The sequence below is a fragment of the Staurois parvus genome, unplaced genomic scaffold (genome assembly GCF_062004578.1).
Source record: "Staurois parvus isolate SC_StPar_1 unplaced genomic scaffold, SC_StPar_1.0 ptg000818l, whole genome shotgun sequence".
Lineage (NCBI taxonomy): Eukaryota > Metazoa > Chordata > Amphibia > Anura > Ranidae > Staurois > Staurois parvus.
In genome coordinates, this window is record NW_028318614.1 from 6,248,348 (window position 1) to 6,267,376 (window position 19,029).

Here is a 19,029-nt window from a genome sequence, read left to right on the forward strand (position 1 = left end):
CACAGTGATAGGTGGAGGATGGTGGCTAGGCACTGAGCCCGCACAGTGATAGGCAGAGGATGGTGGCTGGGCACTGAGCCCACACAGTGATAGGCGGAGGACGGCGGCTGGGCACTGAGCCTGCATAGTGATAGGCGGAGGATGGCGGCTGGGCACTGAGCCCACACAGTGATAGGTGGAGGAGGATGGTTGGGCACACATAATTCTCCCCCCCCCCCCCATCCCCCAAAGCAATAGCTGGTTCCCTGGTTGCTTGGCAGCCAAGCTTGCTGTCAATCCCTTGGCTGCTGCCTTGACAATCATAGCAAGGGCACAGGAGAGGAGCAGAGCGCTGTGCAGAGCGGTCATTGCAGACTCCTGGTACACACTTATTATAAATGTTGCTCTGTCAGTGAACTATGTCCATACAGACTGGCACACTGCAGCCCAGCCTATCTCCATATCCCGGCACTCACTGCTCCTGGCACTCTACACAGGATATGCACAGCATCTAGCTGCTTCTGGAAACTCCACACAACTAGGCAAGACACTCACTGTTGACATCTTGTCACAGCTGTCAGCCTCCAGAGTCTGCTAGTGGTATTCAGTGAGGATGAGGATTGGGACAAGTGAATCCTGAATGGTCAGTCCACCCCTGGACAGCCCATTTAAGCTGCGGAAGAAGGTGTGAGGGTGAGGATGTCCCCCTCCAACTGCTTATAAAAGCAATCCAGCGGCTAGTTAACAGCTTGGATAACTTTTACAAGAGAGCTGACTGCTGGCTGTAGACCCTGCTACTTGCCACAGGGGGGCTAAATGTAAAAACCATGTTGTTGCCTGGAGCTGCATGTCTGGGACGATAGTAATTGAGGTTAAAATAAGTTATTGTTAGAAGGCGGTCGGGAAGCAGTTAAAGAACTCTAACAGAACTACTGCTACAGGGCGGCATGGGTGTGCAAAATCACGTGTATGTGTCCTGGCCAGTAATTACCCACCAGCGCCCAGTGATTACCGAGCATCTCCGACAGGGAGAAAGACTGTTTTTTGTTTACTAACAGTCTTCCTCCCTGTCAGCTCAGGAACACTGCTCTGGATGGCTGTGCACAGACAAGAGTACGGAGGCGAGTGGCCAAATAATACAACACAAGATCTGTAGTAACACTTTTAATGTCTATATAGCTCCTCATATAATATTTGATAAGTCACCCTGTGGATACTTGTTTTTTTATGGTATAGATTTTAGGGATGCATTGAAATTTCGGCAGCCGAAATGTTTCGGCCGAAAATACCCCCATCAGCCTATATGAAAATAGGCACCGATATATAAGTGCCGAAAATAGCCCCTCCCCCACCGCCACTTTCTGGTGGTTCTCAGGCCTACCTGAGAACCCATCCAATGATCCCAGCACCTGGGCATAGAGATCAGTGAAGGAAAGATGTCTTCCACTCATCTCTATGCCCTTGGAGGACCAGAGTGACATCATTACGTCACTTCCGGTTCTGGCGCCATGTTAACAAGACCATTTTTTTTTTTAAGCACTAGATCAATGCATTTTTTTTTTTTTTAATCTAATACTTTACATTGTGGAGGAGAGATGCGGGCTTTTTGACTCCAGATCTCTCCATAAAGAGGACCTGTCATGCTTATTTCTATCACTAGGGATGTTTTTTTTTAACGGACAGAAGGGGGCGCCAATCTGAATGTAGAGGGGTATTCATTTATTAATAACATAGGGTATTAAAACTACTCACAAACCTCATGAGTAAGAAAGCATGGTAAGGTAACACTGTTCAACAGGTAAAAAGTTTTGGGCATAAAATTAGCTAATCTTACATAATTTTGGGGTGCTGAAAACGAAAATGACCCTAAAAAATGTTGATTGGCTCTAGTTTCCATGATATATTCACCCATCTAATGACGTAAGCCATTCAAAATTATGATGCAACTTCAGCTGCATATTGCGCAATTGATACTGGTGACCAATAGAAAATTGCATGTATACTGAGATGATGCAATATTAGCCTTTAATTGCATCACTTCACTGCATAAAAGCTGCAGTATCTGTAGCTGATTGTAGTGCGACAGCGTCTTTACATTTCGTTTTATGCTTATATAGGCTACTCAGTAATGCCTCGAACTTGTGTGAATAAAGCAGATAATTTCTGCTATATCTGCGGTGAAATAACTTTTATCTCACAAAAAAGGAGGATAACAGGAATGATTAAGAAAGCCTACAACTTGTATTTTGGCTGCAAGATAGGAGACCAGGACAAGAGCTGGGCACCACATATATGCTGCAATTCTTGTGGGACGGCACTGGAGCAATGGTTGAATGGAAAAAAGGCATCTATGCCTTTTGCTGTGCCAATGATTTGGAGAGAGCCAACAGATCATGTTAGTAATTGTTACTTTTGTATGGTGCCTCCAACAAAAGGGCTAAATAAGAAGAAAACGTTATCTGTGCACTATCCAAATATTCCATCGGCAATACGTCCAGTTCCTCATGGAGAGGGGCTACCAATTCCTAAAGCACCAGAATCCTTCGTGGTTGAGTCAAGTGAGGAAGAACCTGAAGCGTGTAGTCATCAACCGTCAACCTCACATGACCCAGACTTTCTTCCATCCACACCCACTGAACCACACCTCATTACACAAGTGGAATTGAGCGATCTTATCAGAGACCTGGATCTTCCGAAGAACAAGGCAGAGCTTTTGGGGTCAAGACTACAACAGTGGAATCTCCTAGCAAGTGATGTTCGTACGTCTTTCTACCGTCATCGTCAGAAAGATCTGATCCCATTCTTCGTCCAGGAAGGTGATATTGCTGTATGTAACAATGTTCATGGTTTAATCTCAGCCATCGGCGTATGCTATGATCCCGATGAGTGGAGGCTGTTCATTGATGCTTCAAAGGCGAGTCTTAAAGCTGTTTTGCTCCATAATGGCAATCAGCTTCCGTCAGTTCCAGTTGCTTACGCAGTTTCAATGAAAGAAACGTATGAAAACTTGAAAGAGCTTTTAAGGTGCATCAACTATGATGAACATCAATGGTCGATTTGTGGTGACCTGAAGGTGATTGCTATCCTACTTGGACTTCAAGGTGGATATACTAAGTACTGCTGCTTCCTCTGTGAGTGGGACAGTCGTGCGAGAGAAATGCACTATGCCAAAAGAGACTGGCCATTACGCCAGTCATTGCAGCCTGGAGAAAAAAATGTTAACTATCCAGCACTTGTAGACAGCAATAAGATCTTATTACCTCCATTACACATCAAGTTGGGAATAATGAAAAACTTTGTTAAGGCAATGGACAAGAATAAAGCAGGTTTCAAGTACCTGATTAGCAAATTTCCAGCACTTAGTGCTGCAAAACTAAATGAAGGAGTCTTTGTTGGGCCACAGATTCGTAAACTTATTCATGATGATGAGTTTCTTTCTCTGTTGCGTGGAAAGGAAAAGGCTGCCTGGACAGCATTTGTATCAGTGACATCAAATTTTCTTGGAAACAATAAAACGCCAGACTACAAGAAAGTGGTAGAAAAACTCATCCAGACTTACAGAAATCTGGGTTGCAACATGTCTCTAAAAATTCATTTTCTACATTCGCATCTGGATTTTTTCCCACCAAACTGTGGAGCAGTGAGTGATGAACACGGAGAGCGCTTCCATCAAGACATTGCAGCTATGGAAAGAAGATATCAAGGTAAATGGAGCCCATCAATGCTTGCTGACTATTGCTGGACAGTTGTAAGAGATAGCCCTTTCCTCGAATACAAGAGAAAAGCCAAGAGAAGCAACACCGACACAAACTGAAGACAAAACTAGTGAGAATCCTAAGTATTAAAATGATTCAACTTAGCTTATGGCTATCATTTTTCTTGGTAATCCTATGCAATATATTATGCCATTTAGGCTTTGTTATGTAGTCAATATCACTTGCTTTATATTTGTGGAAAGACATCTACCTATATAATTATTGTGCATTATGTAGTCATTACGCCTATAGTAGAAAACTTTCCGTTTACAGAAAAACTAGAGCCAATTGACAAATTTCATTGTTATATTTGAACTCAGAATGTGAAATTCATTAAGAAATGGATCCTTTTGTTTCCAAAACTGGCAAAAAATAAAAATTTGTTGAACAGTGTAATCTGTTGGTAAGCCTGCTCTGCCATTGGTCGCCTGCCGAGTCCCTGTCTTCCTTGCGGTCCACGCTGGTTTCGGCGTCAATTTCAAACTCGCTGCACTGCTGACAGCTGATGGCTCCATCCCCGTTCATCCTGAACATCCCGAACCCACACCGCTGGTGGACTGATGGTTTACCAAAGGATTACCTTACCATGCTTTCTTACTCATGATGTTTGTGAGTAGTTTTAATACCCTATGTTATGAATAAATTAATAATCCTCAGATTGGTGCCCCCTTCTGTCCGTTTTTATCTTCTGCAGAGTACTGCTTCGCTCTATGGGGAGCTGCCTTTACCTGCCATATACCATTTAGGATCCCTGGATTGTGGACTTTTATGCCTTATCTGTCATTTTTTTTTTTTTATTGTATTATCGCTTTATTGTAACATTACTAATTTTTATTAACATTCTCTACATATTCTGTTTATTGCCCCCATCCCTCCCTCCTTTATTTTATACTAACCATCCACTACATTTTATTAATTTTATTTTTAAGTTTGGTCCCCTCCCAGCGCCGATTTTGTTTTGTTGTTTTTTTTTTTTTTTTTTTTAAGGGATCGTGTAAAAAAAACAAAAAAAAAATTTAAAGTGCCCCCATGCTTGTGCGCAGTGGTGAATACATACGTAGGCCTTGCCCATATATGTAAACGGTGTTCAAACCACACGTGAGGTATCGCCGCGAATGTCAGAATGAGATAAATAATTCTAGTACTAGACCTCCTCTGTAAACTGATAACCTGTAGAAATTTATAAAGCGTCATAGAGATTTTTAAGTACTGTAGTTTGGCGCCATTGCACGAGCGTGCGCAATTTTAAAGCATGACATGATAGGCATCTATTTACTTGGCGTAACATCATCTTTCATATTTTACAAAAAATTGGGGCATATATTGTGTTTTTTTATTTATTAAAGTGTATTTTTTTTCCCCACAAAATTGCGTTTGAAAAATATATAAATTTTTAAAAACTGTCAATTTCGGTTTTGGTTTTCGACAAGTGCATCCTGAATTTTCAGTTTCGGCGCTGGAATTTTCATTTCAGTGCACCACTAATAGATTTACATCTACCTGGATGGACTAAGTTATAAGCACTGGGAAAGGAGTAACACTAAATAAAGACTTTTTACAAAAAAAAAAAAAAAAAAGTGGAAATCCTGTAAAAGACTAAAAATAATTGTGTACTTTTTTCCACTTTCTTTATTTCATTTGACAGGCTCACAAGCTGTCTTGTACAGATCTCAAAATACACAGTGTACTGTGCCTGCAATGCCCTTATGTCTCACTCTAAGCAGGGCTGTTTGGCAATGCAGAAAATAGTTGATGTTAGCTGAAGACCCCAAATGGTTCCCAGTGACCCCAGGCTAATTATTATGTCTGCAGCTGACACTCAAGACTACGTGTTTGAGCTAAACTATGGAACAACATTAGTCTGAGCTTACAGAGCCTCTCATTAAATAATGGAAGGACAAACAGCAGGGGATCATGTACAAAGTTAAGGGAACATTTCTGAAGGGATCTGGAATGCAAAAAATGCACGTATGCAGCAGAGATGTGTGCTGAAAATGAGTTACTTCAAGATATTGATGTGATTTATTCTTCTCTATGATAATGACACAAAATCATGAACAGTGGGATAACTGTTAGAAACACCTGCTTAACCACTTGCCCTCCAGAGGATTCACCCCCCCCCCCTTCCTGACCAAGGCTTTTTTTGCTATTTGGCACTGCACTATTTCAACTGATAATTGCGCGGTCATGCAATGCTGTACCCAAACACAAATAGAGCTTTATTTTTGTGGTATTTGATCACCTGTGCGCTTTTTATTTTTTGCACCATAAACAAAAATAGACCGAAAATTTTAAAAAAAAAGATGTTTTACTTTCGGATATTAATATATAATAGGGAGGGTGCTCATGAGCAGCGCAGGTGAATGGCCGCCTGAAAGCCACGCTCCTCCACCGCTGGGTAAAATGAGCCACCACCTGCCTCCTGGGGAGCCCGTTCTGTTCCCCATCCTTGCCCTCCCGATCCCCCCCACCACCTATGGGGGAAAAAATCAGCGGTCTTCCGCACCTCTAGCGCTCTCTTGCCGAGCCGGTCCACCGTTGCGGCCTACTCGCGAGCAGAAGCCCCGGCCTCGATTTTGGCCGCATCCCCACCGCTACCCTTGGGCGGCCCGGACACTTTCTCGGACCTGGAGAGCCTGCCTGACATCCCTGCAGACCTCCCACAGCCCTCCTTGCGGTCCGCAGACCACCCACAGCCCTCCTTGCGGTCCGCAGACCACCCACAGCCCTCCTTGCGGTCCGCAGACCACCCACAGCCCTCCTTGCGGGCCGCAGACCACCCACAGCCCTCCTTGCGGGCCGCAGACCACTCACAGCCCTCTTTGCGGGCCGCAGACCACCCACAGCCCTCCTTGCGGGCCGCAGACCACCCACAGCCCTCCTTGCGGGCCGCAGACCACCCACAGCCCTCCTTGCGGGCCGCAGACCACCCACAGCCCTCCTTGCGGGATGCAGACCACCCACAGCCCCCCTTGCGGGATGCAGACCTCCTGGCCAGGTTTAAGACCATGCTGCAGCAGGAGCTTCACACCACCACCTCCAGACTAGCGACTCATTTCACCAAGGAAAAATCGCGAGTTGGGCAGCCGCATTGATGTTCTTGAAGATAAGATGGACGCCGCTTCTATGGTGATCAAAAAGAATGAACAAGACCTTTCAGATCTGAGAAGACAGCTTGACGCTGCTCTCTTGCGTCTGGAAGATTTTGAGAATAGGTCCCATCGGGGAAATCTTCGCCTGCGTGGCCTGCCCGAAGCTATCGTTGACCTCACGGCCACCGCACTTTTTCAAGAGTTGGATCCGGCGATACCGATAGACCGTCTGGAGTTCGATCGCATCCATGGAGCCCTGGGTCCGAGGAGGTCTGAGGGTCCTCCCAGGGACATCATAATTAAATTCACCTATTACCATACGAAAGAATCGCTACTTCGGTCAGCGCGTGATAAGCAGGATCTTCGCTTTCAGGGTCATCCGTACCAGCTGTTTGCGGATCTGGCACTATCCACCATACAGAAACGTCGACAGATGAAACCCTTCACGTCAGTCCTCTTGAACCGTCACATCAAGTACCAATGGGGCTTTCTATTTAAGCTTACGTTCGCGTACCAAGGTCGGAGCCATGTTGTCCAGAATCCGGAAGAGGCCAAGTCGACCCTGGAGCCGCTACACCTTCTGCCCTCACGGGATACCTCCGACAGCCCGGTGTGGCCCTCCGGTTCACATCTTCCTTCATCTCAGCTGGGGCGTATATGGGAGAGAGTTGGCATCCATAAACACTCCCTCCCTAGTACCCCTCCGACATATCCGCTGATATGGCTGTGTACCTGTTTACATTTTCTTTATATATTATGGTGTCATATTATGCATTTCTTAAGGTACTGTACTTGGCGTTGTCTTTTTGCCTGTTATGTCCCCCCCCTTTTTTTTTTTCTCTTTTTTTTTCTTCACGCTTCCATTCCCCATGTTTCCCTTTTTTTCCTTCCCCTTTCCCCTTTCTTCCCCTCCCCATGAAGGTTCTTTTTGCATTATGTTGTTTATGACGCACCCATGTGCCCGGTGGTAGAGCCACCCCATGTGTGTGCCCTTGCGGTTGGGATGCAATTTCCACTGATTGTGGTTTCGTTACACTACCTTAGAGTGTATATTTTTTTCTTCTGTCTCTTGTTTCTTGTCTTTTTTTTTTTTTCCTCACGGATCCGCGGCAGCCCAAGGTAAGGTTGCATTTGAGGATTGGACCGTTATTCCTAGCGTACTTTGGCTGCTGAATTCCCTTGACTCAGTATGGCTTTAAAACCTTTAAAGATTTTTTTCTCAAAATATCTATGGTTTTAATTCTCCGACCAAGCGTTCTAAAGTATTCCATCATCTTAAGTCCCAGGACGTGGATGTAGTCTGTCTGCAGGAGACAAGGTTTTCTCAATCCTCCGCGCCGCCCTACCTCTCTCACCATTATCCGACCTTTTTCTCTGCTTCGGCCCTTGAGAAGCATAGGGGCGTGGTGATTGCTTTTAGATGCAATCTGCTGTTTACTTGCAACCTAGAAGTATCCTTCGGGGTACCCTTTGAGAACAGGAGGTAACCCTGGTGGGTTATTACGCGCCAAATAGATTTCAACACAAATTTTTTTTTCTCACTTGTTGAAGGTGATTTCGCACCACCAACGTGGTATTCTCTTATTGCTGGGTGATTCGAATGTTGCTTTTAATTCATCTGTCGATCAACGGTACCTGACGGGAGGGACCCATATCCACAATCTTTCTCAGGAATCTAAATTGCGTGATATGCTGCAAGCTTATGGTTTGGTTGATGTCTGGCATGAAATGCATCCTACGTCGCGGGAATACACTTTTTAATCGGCCCCACACTTGAGCTTTTGTAGAATAGATCAAGTTTTCATTTCCTTCCAACATTTATCTTTAATTCAAAAGATTGTAATCTCGACCTCGCCCTGGTCTGATCATGACCCATTGGTCTTTTCACTGTGTCTTTCTGGTGTGGCTCGGCCCTCTTTTCTGTGGAGACTCAATGAATCCCTTCTCGCCACTCAGGCTTCTTGCTCCCAGGTTCTTTCGCACATTCAATCCTATTTTACGGACAATGTGGGTTCTGTATCCTCGGCTGTCTCTATGTGGGAGGCTCACAAAGCTACCATTAGTGATTGACTGTAGTGGACGCTACTTGGAAAGCCTGCCCGACTACGGCCAATAGGAAAGCTCGAGATGTGGTGGTGGCTGAACTTTATCTTCTCTCCACTACACGAGCTGAGAAGGCCTTGTGTTGGGCAGGACATCGGTTTTATACATGCGCCAATAAACCGGGGCCAATGTTGGCCAAGAAACTTAATTCGCTTGGTCGCACGCATAAACCTGTTCAACTCCGAGTGAGGGGCAGTGGCCTTACCTTGGACCCTGTGAAGATTACTCATAGATTTGCAGATTTTTTGTCCTCTCTTTACCAGAAACCGAACACCTTTGTCGCTGAACACGCTGATAGTTTTTTCACTGAGCTGCACCTACCCTCTTTGTCTGTTGCAGCCCGAGATGCCCTGTATGCGGATATCTCTGAATCTGAACTCTACCAAGCCATCAAATCTTTGAAGGCCTCCAAGGCTCCAGGCCCAGATGGGTTTTCTGGGCTCTACTATAAAAAATTTGCCACCGTTCTGGTTCCACATTTGACGGCCTTTTTCAATTCTTTGAAGCAGGGTTCCTGGCTTTCTTTGGAGTCTCTTCAGGCGCATATTACTATGATCCCTAAGAAAGCTGAAGATGCTTTTGAACCGACCAGCTTTCCGAGCAATCTCGCTGCTAAATGTGGACTTGAAGATTCTGGGAAAGGTTCTGAGCACATGAATTAATAAGTATCTATCTACTCTCACTTATTCATCGAGATCAGGTTGGCTTCGTTCCGGGGCGACAAGCTGCTGATCACATCCGTAAAGCCATCAGTCTCATTCATATTTTACATTGCCACAGGATACCAGGGTTCCTTTCATCCCTGGACGTTTATAAAGCTTTCGATTAACTTTCTTGGGAATATTTTACATATATGCTGTCTAGATGGGGGTTTGGTGACGCATTTCTGGCTTGGATCTCAGCTTTATATTCGTCTTCCTTGGCCTCTGTTAAATATGCAGGTTTTTTTCTCCTCATCCTTCCTTATTTTCAGGGGCACGAGACAGGGATGCCCATTATCACCTGCTCATTTGTTCTCGCTCTTGAACCTTTAGCTGCAGCCATTCTAAATCACCCGGATATTTCTTGTGTCCCCTATTCCGGCACCCAGTACAAGGCCAACTTTTATGCGGATGATGACCTTTTGGTTTTAACCAATCCTCTCATCACTTTCCCCAATCTCCAGGTCATATTGGACTGTTTTTTGACTATATCTGGCCTTTGTATCAATTTGTCTAAAACTACGGCATTAAATATTACGCTCCCTGCTGACCTGGTTGAATGGTTGTAGACAAAATTTCCCTACCGTTGGGCATCCCATTCTCTGACTTATCAGCAAAGAGATAACAGAAGTTTAGAGGGATAAAGTACTTGCCGTCAGCCTTGGTTTAAGCAGCTTTCAAGTGTCAGTGCAATAGGGCATTATCTCCCAAAGTTAGTTCCAATGTTAAAAGGGAGCTTCTTCAACTCAGCTTGCTTAGCTCCAAGCATAACAGCCTTTTTCTAGGAACTCAGCAGGGTGTCTCCTTAAAGCAAAGAACCAATCGCCTAATTTAGGGGGGGGGGGGGGTGTTTGTAGGCAGGGAGCTCAGGTTGTGACCAAATCCCTCCCAAATTATACTATGGTCAATAACTTTTCCTAGGTACATGTAACATTCTATCCACGGGTAGATTAATACGCAGAATCATCTGCTGAACATCTAGATATGAAATATGACATACCTGCTGGGATGGTTAAGGAGATATCATTTTCTGCTCTCCTGTTTGTGTCAGCTAGGGGGTGTAATATATCAGACGACTTGTATTAAAGTGACCGGTCTGAATATATGCCTGGTTTTTATGTAAGTCTTTCATATTCCAAGATAGGTAATCATAGGGGAAAGTGGATTTTGAATGTGATGTCTGCTTTGTGGCTTATCTGGAATATCTTTGAAGCTCAGCGAGGGACTGGTTTATGGTTTTACGATCCTTTTCCAAGCAGAGTCTCGCAGACATATATGGGGGCCAGGCTAATTGGGGTTTATAGCCATGAGCTCTCCCACTGGGCCTTGATGCCTTTTTGAACTCCGCATCCAGGGACCACGTGTCACTCAACAGAGAGGGAGGGGGAGGTGGAGGAGCTGATTTTGGAGTAGAAAATGATAGAAGATGGAGGCGTTTGCCAAAATGGAGGTTTGCATCCATCTCTGTGTGAACGATTGCTACAGATTGGCGTAGGGCCTGGGGGATGGTGGTGAAATGTTCATTCAATACAGTCACTCTTGAGGCAGCCAACAAAGTTCTCCTGCGATGGTACTGGATCCCGGCGCGGACTGCTCACTTTAATCTGACTGGCGGAGATAGGTGTTGCCGGAACTGTGGTCTACGAGGGGACGTATTGCACATTTGGTGGTCGTGCCCGTGATTGATAGGCTTCTGGTCTAGGGTTTTTGGTTCGCTACAACACTATTTCATATTACGGTCCAAGGGATGCAAGGGTGGCCTTCTGCATTGCCCAATTTTGGGTTTGTCTAGGTCTCAGCAGAAATTGGCATCCTTCCTATTTATTTCGGCCAAACGTGCTATAGCTCAAGCTTGGAGAACCCCTTCGGCTGTCTTCCAGGGGGTGAAGACCCGGATGAATGATATGTTGATCAATGAACAGATGTCTAGCATTCTTCATGATTCTCATCCCAGATTCCATAAGGTTTGGGAACCTTGGATACGTTATTCCTTGCCTTCCCTGCCTCCTACTAGTTATGGCCTCTTATAGTCTCTGCCTGTGCTAGCCCTGGATCTGTGATTCTTCTAGTTTCTCCTTCCTCCATGTTTGTTTTTTTTTGTTTGTTTTTTTTGTTTTTTTTTAATGCTCTTTATTCTTTCTTCTAAACTTTTTTCTTTTCTCTTCTTTTTCCGGTACTATGTTGGATTACTGCTGCTATTATTTGGTTCGGTTTTTTGCCGTCCCTCTTTTGATGTCATTGAACATTTCGTTATTTGTCGAATACAAGTCAGCAGGCTGTATCTCTTTGTGATATTGTTCTGCTCTGCCCCTTCGTGGGCGTATCTTGAGCTTGTTATATTCTTAAAACAAAACTTTCTTAATAAAAATATTGAAACCGAAAAAATATATAGTAAATTCAGTTAGTCATACATTAGGCCAAAATGTATTCTGCTAGATGTTTTTGGTAAACCAAAAATCCCAATAAGTGTATATTAACTGCTTTGTGTGAAAGTTATATCGTCTACAAACTATGGTATAGATCAGGGGTGGGCAAACTTTTTGACTTGAGGGCCGCAATGGGTTCATATATTGGACCCGGGGGCCGGACCAAGAGTAGATGAATGAATATTCCCCCATAGTAAGCATAGTAATACATCCCCCATATAGTAATTCATCCCCTATAGTAATTCATCCCCCCTATAGTAATTCATTCCCCATATTAATTAATCCCCCATATAGTAATTCATCCCCCATAGTAATTCATTCCCCCCTATAGTAATTCATTCCCCCCTGTGTCAATTTACTTACCTTTGCTCCGCGCGTTCCTCTCGCCGTGTTCCCGCGCCGTTCCGGTCTTCAGGGCGGACTGTGAGAGGAGCCTAGCTCCCCTCACGTTCGTCACGCTGCCCCGCCTACACACATCCTGACAGCACGCTCCGCGGGCTGGAATAAAAGGTCCGCCGGGCCGTATACGGCCCGCGGGCCGTAGTTTGCCCATTGCTGGTATAGATACTGCAATTTACGGGAATTTTTGCTATATAGCGCTGTACTAGTTTAACAATTGCGCGCTCATGCAATGCTGTACATGAGTGAAATTTTATGTTTTGTTTTTTTTTTTTTTTCAAACAAATAGAGCTTTCTTTGGGTGGTATTTGATTACCTGTGCGCTTATTTTTTGCACTATAAACAAAGACCGAAAATTTAGAAAAAAAAACCAAACTATTTTCTCATTTATGTCATAAAAAATATCCAAACAACTAAAATTTCATCATACATTTAGGGCAAAATGTATTCTGCTACTTGTTTTTGGTAAAAAAAAAAAAATCCCAATAAGTGTATATTGATTGCTTTATGTGAAAGTTATAGCGTCTACATACTATGGTATAGATAATGGAATTTACAAAGCTTTTACTTTGACTGCCTACCACATTTCTTTAGGTGCTAAAATACCAGGACAGTACAAACACCCCCAAATGACCCTTTTTGGAAAGTAGACACTCTAAGCTATCTGCTGAGGCATATTGAGTCCATGGTAGATTTTTTTTTTTCTCCACAAGTTTTTGGGATATGACAATTTTTTTATTTTTTTTATTTTTACACAAAGTTGTCACTTAAATGATATATTGCTCGTACAAGCCATGGGTATATGTGGAAGTACACCACAAAATACATTCTGCTACTTCTACCGAGTATGGGGATACCACATGTGTGAGACTTTTTGGGAGCCTAGCCACATACAGGAGTCTGAAATCCAATGACCACTTTGAAAGCCTGGTGCGTAATTTCCTCATTTCACTTCCTCACTACCTGTCACAGTTTCGGAGGCCCTGAAATGCCAGGATAGCACCAACCCCCCCCCCCCCCCCCAAATTACCCCTATTTGGAAAGTAGATACCCCAAGGTGAGTTTCCAAAAACTTGTGGCAACAAAGTTATTTGGGGGGGGGGGGGGGGGTTAGAGCTATCCTGGCATTTCAGGGTCTACAAAACTCTGATAGGTAGTCAGGGAGTGTAATGAGGAAATAAAGCCCTTTTATTTTTTGGGGTCCTGTACTTGGCTAGGCTGCCAAACATGTCTCTCACATGTGGTGCCCCCATACTCAGAAGAAGTAGCAGAATGTATTTTGGGGAGCAATTCCACATATACCCATGGCATGTGTGAGCAATAAATAATTTAGGTGACAATTTTGTGTAAAATAAAAAAAAAAATGTTTTTGTAATTTTCCAAAAACTTGTAAAAAAAATAAATTCTTCTATTGACTGAACATGCCTCTCAGGAATTAGTTTGGGGTGTCTACTTTCCAAAAAGGAGTCGTTTTGGGGGTGGGGGCATTTTATGCCCAGCATTAGAAGTTTATGCCACACATTCACTCTTCTAACCACCTGTAGACCAAGAATTTTCTGACACTGTTTGTTCACATGAAAAAAATCTGTATTTTTTGCTAGGAAATTACTTTGAACCCCCAAACATTATATATATTTTAAAGCAGACACCCTAGTGAATAAAATGGTGGGTGCTGCAATTTTGTATGTCACAGAGTACTTGCGTAGCAATTGTTCAAATACAAATTTAAAAAAAAAAACAAACACTTTTTTTTTTCTTTTAATGCACAATTTGGTAAAATATAAAAGATGACGGTATGCAGAGTGAATAGATACAAAAGATGACATGCTTTAAAACTGCGCATGCCCTGTGCAATGGCGACAAACTGCATACATTTTTAATATCTATAGGCAACGCTTTAAAAGCCTTTACAAGCTACCATTTTAGATTTACAGAGGAGGTCTAGTGCTGAGTTACTGCCCTTGATCTGACGTTCGCGGCGATACCTCACATGCATGGTGCAACTGCTGTTTACATACTGGTATAGGAATCAACGTGGTGGGGAAGGGTGTTTTTTGTTGTTGTTTTGTTTTTTTTAAGTTATTTTGGTTTTTTAAATTATTTTTACACTGTCCCTTTTTTTCATTTTTTTTATTTTCACTTTTAATGCTATAACTTCAATGGGCATAGTCTCATATATCCTTTTTTGAGAAATCTGGGGTCTCTCAGACTCTAGATATCTCCTCTGCCCTTACATTATCTAATCTCACCAAGATCAGTGTGATCAGATGCTTTCCCAATTTGCAAATGGCGCTATCTATATCCTGCGAAACTGAAGTGATGAAATGCTCATAGCTTCCGATTTCTTAGACTATAGAGATGATTGGCACCATTCCGGTCTCCAATCAGCTCTATGGTCAGCTGGCAGAAACACCGGCTGCATTCTCAGATTCCCCAGATGTCACAGGACTGCCCGAGAAGGCTGTGGAAGGCAGCGGGGGGGGGGGGGGGGCATCGTCTTCCACTGCTTGTAAAAGCAATCCTGCAGCTTATTAGCCGCTAGGATTGCTTTTACATAAGTCGATCGCCGGCTGAAAAAAAACTATACCAGGATGATGCCTGCTATTGTAAAAGCAATCCTGCAGCTTATTAGCCGCTAGGATTGCTTTTACATAAGTCGATCGCCGGCTGAAAAAAACTATACCAGGATGATGCCTGCAGCTGCAGGCATCATCCTGGTATAACCACTCAAAGTCCAGTGATGTACCAGTACGTCGCTGGTCCTTGTTGGGTGTATATGCTATGTTTGTTTTTGTTTTTTTTTATGCAGCCTGTGGGCTGAATAGGGAAAAAAAGAGAAGAAATCTCTGCCAGAGAAAGTGTGTGGTATGCCCACCATTAGAATATACCACCCTGTGCCAAAAAATATTGTAAAATATATATGCCAAAGCATAGGGGCGATCCACCCCAAGCTCCCATGCTCCGGCATATATGCTCTTTTTTTTTTTTAACTGCGGATGAAAAATCTCCAACAGCACTGCATACATCTACTTATGTATATTCAGAAAGCAAGACCCTGTTGCTGTCAGAATAAACAAGTCGGTGCTGCAGATGATTGACATACTCATTTTTCAAGCAAGCTTTTTTCCCCCCTTTCTAAGGGTATTTACAAGCCATTGGTGGAAGCCCCAGCAATTAGGTCGCACGGTGCCACTTGCGCCAATTCCAAGATTGTACAAATTTTTAAATATTTGCACGCTTGAATAAAAATTGTCCACGTATAATTTGTACTCCATATGGAATAGGGATGACATCAAGTCCCAAACTATCTTGCCACTGCTCCCCATTTAGTCTGGGCATCCGGGGGGCTCCACGTGACTATCTTTTCCCTCGTAAATCCGAAACTTATATGTATAGCTTGTTGCCCTCTCTCACAAGCCTTATACATCTTGACCCCATATCTGGCACGCTTGCTGGGGAGAAATTGTTTGAATGCAAGGCGGAAAGAAAAATTGAGGGACTCATCAACGCAGGTGTTTTGCTGGGGAGTATAGACATCTGCAAATTTTTGGTTAAGGTGATTTACGAGGGGCCGAATATTGTGGAGTCGGTCAAATTCAGGGTCACCCCGAGGACGACCGAGTGTGTTATTGAAATTCATAAAACGCATTATACTCTATGCCTGGCCATGGCAGCAGAGAACATACTTGGGCATATAATGAATCGAGTCTGTGGACCAATACAACTTCAATTAATTTCTTTTAGTAATGCCCATGTTAAGGGTTAGGCCCAAAAAAATGTAAATTTGGAAACCATAATGGGTTTCCATGCAAATAGTCTGGCAAGGTTTGAATCTGGGTTGGCGGCGATAAACCGTTGCGCATATAAATAGCTTTGATCCACAATCAATGCATACAGATCTTCTTTGAAAAACAGCTCCAAAAAATCAAGGTGAGTAGTTAAATTTGCTGTTTCCACCTGAATTCCGGGTTGGGCAGTGAATGGGGGAAGTACGGATGCTACAGAATTTGTGGGCTGCCAATCAGGATTTGCAAGCACATCCAAAGGATACTATGGGCTCTACAGGCCTGTGTGTGAATTCTTGGTGGCTGTGGGACAATACTTGTGCTCACCCCCGATCCAGCTTGTACTGCACTTATGGGACTCGCCACGTCACCAAGTGGTACTGCAGTGCTGGTGTGTGAAAGACCAGGATGTACAAGGCCGCTGGTGCTCACCAGTTCACCAAAAGGTAGAGCGGCACTAGTACTGGCACTCTGCTGAATATGAGAGTCATCATGCGATTGTAACATCTCAGCAACCTGGGAACGGGGTCGGCTATGCCTGATCTTAGCATGGACCTCTTCTCCATCATCTGAGCTGTCAGGGTGCCGCTGCTGTCTACAGGTTCGTATTCTGAGGCAGATTCTGTCAGGGAGTCTTCCCCTTTGCTCTCACCTGATATGCTTAGAATCCTGACATGCTTAGGCCGTTTCACTAGAGTACCTTTCCATTGACATTTTGGCCACTAAATTTATAGGTACCTAGTTGCGACTCATGGGAAAAAGAGCGCCTGGCTGTCAGGGACTGCTTGAACCGCTACAAAACTGCTACAAAAAAAATTACCGGCAAGTGCTACCAGAGATCAGGTCTGATTCTGTGAACACTGCTGTTTTGTCTGCAATGTATCAAGTTACAGTGGCCTACTGACACTGCACTTACTGGGGGATAAGGGGGGAGGTTAAGCTTAGGGGCTAAACGCAGGTGTCGGGGCTGATCCCGCTAACGCTGCATTTTTGGGGACACTATACCAATGTGAACGTTGGTATAGTGCTGATCTGATCAAAGATATTGATCTGTTCAGACACTATACTAGCAACGGAGGTTTATTGTGTATGAGCGTGTTCCCGGCAATCAAGGGGTTAAATGTGATTACTGGAGTACTGACGGGCAATCTGATGCTACCTGGGAGGGGCGCGGAAACCGCGGGAACTTAAATCACGTGTATATATACGTGGTTTTGGGCACCTGTGCTGCCCAAAACCAATATTTCTACTATAGGGCGGCGCGGAAGCGGTTAAACATGTGAAGTAAAAAAAAATTTTTAAATACAATTTCGTCATACATTTAGGCCAAAATGTATTCTGCTACATGTCTTTGCTACAAAAAAATTCCAATACGTTTAAATTAATTGGTTTACGTGAAAGTTATAGCGTTTACAAATGGCGGTATAGATACTAGAATTTTTTTTTTTCACTAATAATGGCGGCAATCAGCAACTTTTAGCAGGGCTGCGGCGGGCATTCTAACACTGGGGGGAACTGACTTGGTGTCACTGACATCCCCAGTGACACTGTTCTGTTGGCTCCAATCTAAGCATTGATAGTGTGATCTCTGTAACTTAGTTGTGATGAGATAGCGATAACTTCAACCTCTGATGGATACCACAGTCAGTGACTCAATGAGAAAGACATCTTGAATCTTGTGAAGTTTATTCCATAAACTGACAGAATCTTACAACAATGAAATTCCATAGGTCAAAAGAACATGCTGTTTCCTGCTCCATGCCATGAGGCTTACTGAAATGCATCTCTGGGATAGGGGGAGAGCTATCTATGCAACATTAGCTAAACTAAAGGAAAGGGAGGAGCAGAGACGAAACACTGAAAACATTTAAAGGCATATGACAGTCATGTGAAACATGACAGACACCAATACAGTGATCAGTGCTAGAATAAAAGCACTGACATTGTACTAATGGCACTGGGCAGGAAGGGGTTAATGTGAGGGGCGATCAAAGGGTTAATTGTGTGCTGGGAGTGTTTTACTAGGGGGTGGGGGTGTGTGCTTCAGTGTAAGCACACTGCTCTGGATGGCTGTGCTCAGCCGACAGGGAGGAGGACTGTTGGTAAACAAAGCAGCCCTCCTCCCCATCGGCATTCATCGGCCGGGCCCCGGTGATTGACAGTTGCGGCCGTGAATGGTGGTGCGGGTAGGGCCCCCTACCCGGAAATGCCAAATCTCGTGTGTGTGTGTATATATATATATATATATATATATAATGTGATTTTGCACACCCATGCCACCCTCTAGCAGTATTTCGAGAAATGGTTAAACAGTTAACCACTTGAGTACCAGCGTGTAATACCTCTTTATTACCAGGACAAGTTTCATTTTATAGTGCTGTGATAGGTACAGTGTTGCATGGCTGAGTAACTGTCAAACTAACATAATTTTAATTCCTTTTTTGAGAAGGAGCTACCTTTTTGGTGTTATTTATTAAAGTGGTTTTAAAGGTAGGATTTTTTTTTTTTCTTCAACCTTAATGCACTCTTGTACCATGTGACCAATCACATCTCACACAGTATTTCTCAATGGCTGCAAGAATGCAGCCAGAGAGGAGAAATGATTGCTTTTACAGCCTAAATGGCTGTAAAAGCAATCCGTGTAAAAAAAAAAAAAAAAAAAATCTTCATCACCCCCCCACACAAGTAGTACAGTGTCACTGTGGTGACACTGTGCTGCTAGGGTGACAGTATGTTAAAAAAAAAAACAATATTAAATCTAAATACATTTTTTTGAAAAATTATAATTT

General features: G+C 43.6%; 1 protein-coding gene across 5 annotated transcripts in view; it reads left to right on the top strand.

The window, feature by feature from the left end:
- Nucleotides 1-19,029, top strand: part of LOC149444017 (ras-related and estrogen-regulated growth inhibitor-like) — a 193,134-nt gene that overhangs the window by 56,248 nt on the left and 117,857 nt on the right. The gene's annotated exons all lie outside the window — the stretch shown is intronic.